We start from the raw sequence: 5,486 nt of genomic DNA, 5'->3' as shown, positions 1-5,486 counted from the left end.
TGCTTTCTAGTCGTATGATTTGATCAACTAGTTTATCAACCACGGTGATTACTTCTTGCATAGTAGCATTTTGAGAGAAGATTAGTGGCACATATTCTTCGGGTGTTGCGTTGGGATCGTGTAAGGTTGTCACCACATTCTCTAATTCCCGAACTTGTCTATCCACACTCCTTGCCCATGTGATGAAGTCGGCAATGGTAGGGGAGATAGTACAGTAGAGACCTTCATTCTCGATTGTATGAATTTCATTTTCGATTGGAGAAATGAGGTGTGAGCAATCTAAGGTAGATTCATCACTTGTGATCACTAGAACTCCAAGAGGATTCTGAGTATTGTTGGGCTTACCTCCCGGTGGTATTGGTAGTCGACCATCTTCAATCATGTATTGAAGTACGTTTTTCAACTTGTAGCATTTTTCTGTGTCGTGCCCCTTGCCCCTATGGTATTCACAGTACGAGTTCTCGTCCCAGAATTTGGATTTTCTTTCGGGTTCGGGAGTAGGTCCAATAGGTTGGAGTTTACCTTGTTTCATTAACCTTTTTAGAGCGTTGGAGTAAGTGTCCCCAAGATTTGTGAATTTCCTTGGTGGGGTGCTTTTCTTGGACGGCTTGAGAAGGTTAACTTCATCGGTCTTGCTAGTAGAGCCGTATGAACGACTTGTGGACCCTTGATATCCTCGACCTACCGTTTTGGACAAGAGTCCTTTACGGATGTCATCTTCAATCCTTGTCCCTAGTACGGTTAAGTCCTTGAAAGTTTTGATGTTTTGGTATCTCAAATGATTGGCATAGATGGGTTTGAGATTGTCCACAAAGTTTTCCACAAGGGTAGCCTCATCCGGGCGTTCAACTAGTTGGGTGCTAGTCTTCCTCCACCTACTTAGGAAGTCGGTGAATCCTTCTTTGTCATTTTGGGTAAGAACCTCTAGAGTACGCATGTTGACTTGGGTCTCGGCATTATCCGCATATTGTTTAGAGAACTCGATTGCGGCGTCTTCCCAAGTAGCGACCTTCTTGTGATCTAAGGAGTAGAACCATTGCTTTGGGATAGTGTCAAGAGATGAAGGAAAGATCCTTAAGAACATCTCGGGTTTGATGCCTTTGATAGACATGTAATCCTTGAAGGCACGGATGTGGTTCAAAGGTTTCTCGTGTCCCTTGAACTTAGGGATATCCGTCATATTGAAGTTAGTTGGCAATTTGGAATTGACGGCCTTATACTTTCGATTGTTCTCCCTATAAATGTCATCCCCCTTAAGGTACATCAACTGCTCTTCTAAGTATTGGAGTCTTTTCTCAGCTATAGTCATCCCCATGAGAGGATTTTCATCCTTGGATTCATTGTCAGAGTCACGTAGTACTTCACTTTCATGAGGAGGCAACCTTCCCTCTACGGAAAAGATACGGCCTTCGATGAGTTCAGGGCGGTCATAGACTTGGTCTTGGGTGACTTGCATTTGGGCTAGCGTGGCTAGGATTCGATCATTACCATCTTGAAGTTGGTGGAGATTTGTTTCGTCACTTGATCCGGGCATCTTGAAAACTGGATAAGAGATCGGCGACGAATCAAAACACGATCGACCATTCTAACAAACTTGCTAAAAGGAGAAATGTTTTGACTCGTGAAGTGGGTGTGTGCCACTTGTGTTGAGTGAGCTTTGAAGAAAGACACGGTTTTTGAAAATGTGTGTCCTAGTCAACTATAGTGTAGTTGTAGGAGTGGACTCGAAGTGAGGTTTGGAAATGGGCTTGTGGCCCGAATTTTGATACGACAAACGGACAGAGTTTTGACCGGATTTTGCGCTAATTGGAAGCCTATTTCGAAATTTTTGTTTGAAAACGGGTTTTGATTTTTGAAAAATCGTCATGGTTTTGTTTAGAAGTGGTGATCACGTAAGGTACACACGTTTATACAAGCATTATAACGGGATGCTGAGTGCATTTAAAAGGGTTTTGGTTTAAAGGGTGGGTTGCCATACCGAACCATCAAACCCGAAGTCTGTGGAGAGGCTCGTACCAAACAAGAGTAAGGCCGATTCCTAGTCCATTTCCTCAAGTAGTGAAGGCCCTTGATACAAACAAGAGTAAGCATCATGGTATGGATGACGCCAATCGCTATCCATCCGTAGGCCCAAATAAGAATTAGGACCGTTTAGACGGGACGATTGGTCGAATGGGTTGGGTTGGGCCTAGGAAGGCCGAATAAAACGGTCTAGGAAGACCGAGTTATGAAAACCGACAATTGTCTTATACAAACTATTCCCTAACCTTGTTCAAGTTTCACCCTTGCTACACGTAAGTGTATTATCCCCAGTGAGTCGCCAAACGTGGACAGCGGGCGCACGCACGGGCGCTTGGGAGGAAAAGAGAAACAAGCGTTTGCATTTTTGTATGGAGTCGCCACCAATTTTTATGGGAAATTGGAACCGTTCGAATACCTCGTGCCATGTCAAGACACAAAGTAGTGACATGAACACTAAGCAATCGTTACCCTTAGCATTCTATGTCTAGAATGACTCTCGTGGATGCCAATGAACACGGGTGTTCACAGATATCTGGAGTAAGGGGTGAGGGTACGTATTAGGAAGCTCTTTTGATCGAACACCTAATCCCGCCCGCCTCGATAGCGGCCTCTACTAATGATTAGGGAAGTTATTCGTACTTGATATATTGTCGATTATATGCATGCAATGCAACATCCAAGTTTTAATCCTAGCATGTGAGAATTAATACTAAGTCGGTGGACAGTTAATTAGCAAACAATTGGGTCGAAGTAGGAATTAAGGTTCAATTACATGTGAAAACATACAAATGATACAAAATACAATGATAAATACAATAATAAGAAATTACAATAATTACATCGCGATCGGCGATTTATGTCGAAAATACCTTTAAAACGGATAATTTGAGAAAAAGAATAAAAGAATAAATTAACGAACAGGAATTAGCGTGATATTACGGATAATAGTCGATTATACGTAGTCTAAACAAACCAGGTCAAGGCAGAAACGGAGTTCAGGGACAGAATTCAGCCAGGAACAGGCGCAGCAGAGCTGCGTCCTTTGGAATAGGCGCAGCAGATGCTGCGTCTGTTCCTTGGCTCAGTTCTGGCTGTGAAGCCGTATTTGCAAGCCGTTAACGTTAATTGGTGAATTTAATGATCGATTAATGATATTTACTCGGATAGAAGTGATTAGCATGTTATTTAACATAGGAATGGGTCGTGAAAACAGCAAAACATGAATGAGACGGAATTAAACGAATTAACATAAGATGGATTAATGATAGAAGTGAAAAATATTAACGAACTGAACAAATTAAATCAATGGATTAAGTTAGACATGATGGATTAATGACGAATACACGATGAATACGACAAAAGACAGATGAAAACTATACCAAAGACGAATTCCAGAAACCCAATATTGATGAATTGAATCTCTACAACCCGGAATTGAATTTAATGACGAAAACCCGCAAATATTGGATTATAAGGGATTTAAGTCGGATTTGATGACGAATTATAACATATTAATGATGATGATTATAATATACATGTGAATTATATGCTATCATGATGAAAAATTAACAAACAAACGAAACAAAAGGAAGAACTCGACGAATAAACAGAGGACGAACGAAGAAGAAAGGAAGCAGGAACTGCGGCAGCCTCACGAAGAGGCGCGGCAGAAGGCTGCGCTCCTTCAAGAGGCGCAGCGATTCTTTGCGTCCTTTCTCGACGGTTATCTACTGGAAATCCGTAAAAGAGGTTTTTAAAGCATGGTTTTAGAAATCGGTTTTAATGGTATTTTCGACGTAAACCTTACAATTGATAATACAATAAGTAAAATACAATAAATAAAAGAGGAATTACACCCTCAGACTTACATGTTGACGAAACGAGAAGGACTAAGATATCGATTAGTGATGCTCGACGCGAATGCAAAGAAAGTGCCCTCGTAAGAGGAAAACGATTAAGTTAATTAAGTTGATTGATTGATGTGTAGTTGGTCAAATTGGTCGGTCATGCAAACGGGAAAATTTGGTACTCGGAAGGATCCGAGCTTACGTGGTCGAATGTTCAAGCACGTAGACGCCGAAAAGTAAGAACAAAGTCTAGAATGCAAAGAGAGAAGAGAAGGGCGGACACTCGCGTGAGAAATATGAGGAGCGAAGGTTCCTATTTATACTAATCACGTGAAGGAATTAGGGTTTCGGAGACTCTTTGGAAGTGAATCTCGGAAAGATATGAAAAAGATACGAGAAATACGAGAAAAGGGCTCGGGAAGAGGCGCGAGCCCATCTGCGTCTCTTGGAAGAGGCGCAGACACCTGCTGCGTCTGTTCCCAAGGGGTTTCCTCCTGCGGAAGAAAGATTTCCGTGTTTGAGTTATGGTAGGACGGAAATAATTCGGTTTTCCTTAATATCTTATGTGAATATTACGGGAAATTGTTTACCAAAAGATAAAATTTATGTAATATGGAATAGAAATATCCAGGAACATTCGAACATTCGACTCGGGATTTAACGGTTATCGAAAATGGAGACGGTTTTAGGCCCGGACTCGAATGTACTCTAAATCTTGTCAAAAAACGACCGTATCGCACGTAGATGACAACCAAGAGATAGATATTAATATTTGAGTAATCACTTGACGATAATCTTACGAACTGTCACAAATCGTTCCGCGTACCAAACATGCGGCCCAATCATCACCGGGTGGTTTGCGAGAGGTGCAGAAATGAGGTATCTACATTCGTAAATCGTCTTTTTAAGTGCGTGGTATAGTGTTTTTACCTGTTTTTTTATAAGGTTTATATGCGTTTTAATTAGATTACATTTTTGCATCACTTAATTGTAATTTAATGTCATAAATTAGTTTCATGCAATGATATAGCATTATAGAGTTAATTCTTATAGTAAAGTAATATAAAAATGGTTTAAGACAAAAATAAATAAACTTTCATTTTCTACCTCTTACTAAGATTATATTAGTACATTATAACATTAAAGGTACAGTTAATTTATGCAATTAATTTAATGAGAATGTCTCTTTATAAAACAAAACTAAAAAATACCGTGCTGTTCTACACTAGTACAAGAAACAATCTAAATTGAAGTAGTTGGACAAAATGGATCCCACCCTACAACTCCAAGTTCTCGTAATTTCATCCCTTTTTCTATTATCCTCAATTTTCAATAATTTCTCCAAAACCCTAATTTTTCCCTACCTATTGATTAATTTGATTCTTTTGTTTGCTTTTATTGAGGAATTCTTGTTGTTTCATCTTCAATTTAAGGATACGGAGGCCAAACTAATATTAACAGTGGAGGGAGGAAAAGGGGTTTGTGGGGGGACGTTACCCTAATGCATTAGTGCGTTCCCCTTGGGAGGTATTTGTGACTTTTGTCCACAACTTTGTCGAAATTGATCTAATCGACCCAACTCATGCACACTCCTGCGGATTCAAAATTGTCTGGCCT

The sequence above is a fragment of the Silene latifolia genome, chromosome 4 (genome assembly GCF_048544455.1).
Source record: "Silene latifolia isolate original U9 population chromosome 4, ASM4854445v1, whole genome shotgun sequence".
In the NCBI taxonomy this organism is placed as follows: domain Eukaryota; kingdom Viridiplantae; phylum Streptophyta; class Magnoliopsida; order Caryophyllales; family Caryophyllaceae; genus Silene; species Silene latifolia.
The sequence above is the reverse complement of the archived record's forward strand: the minus strand, read 5'-3'. Positions refer to the sequence as shown.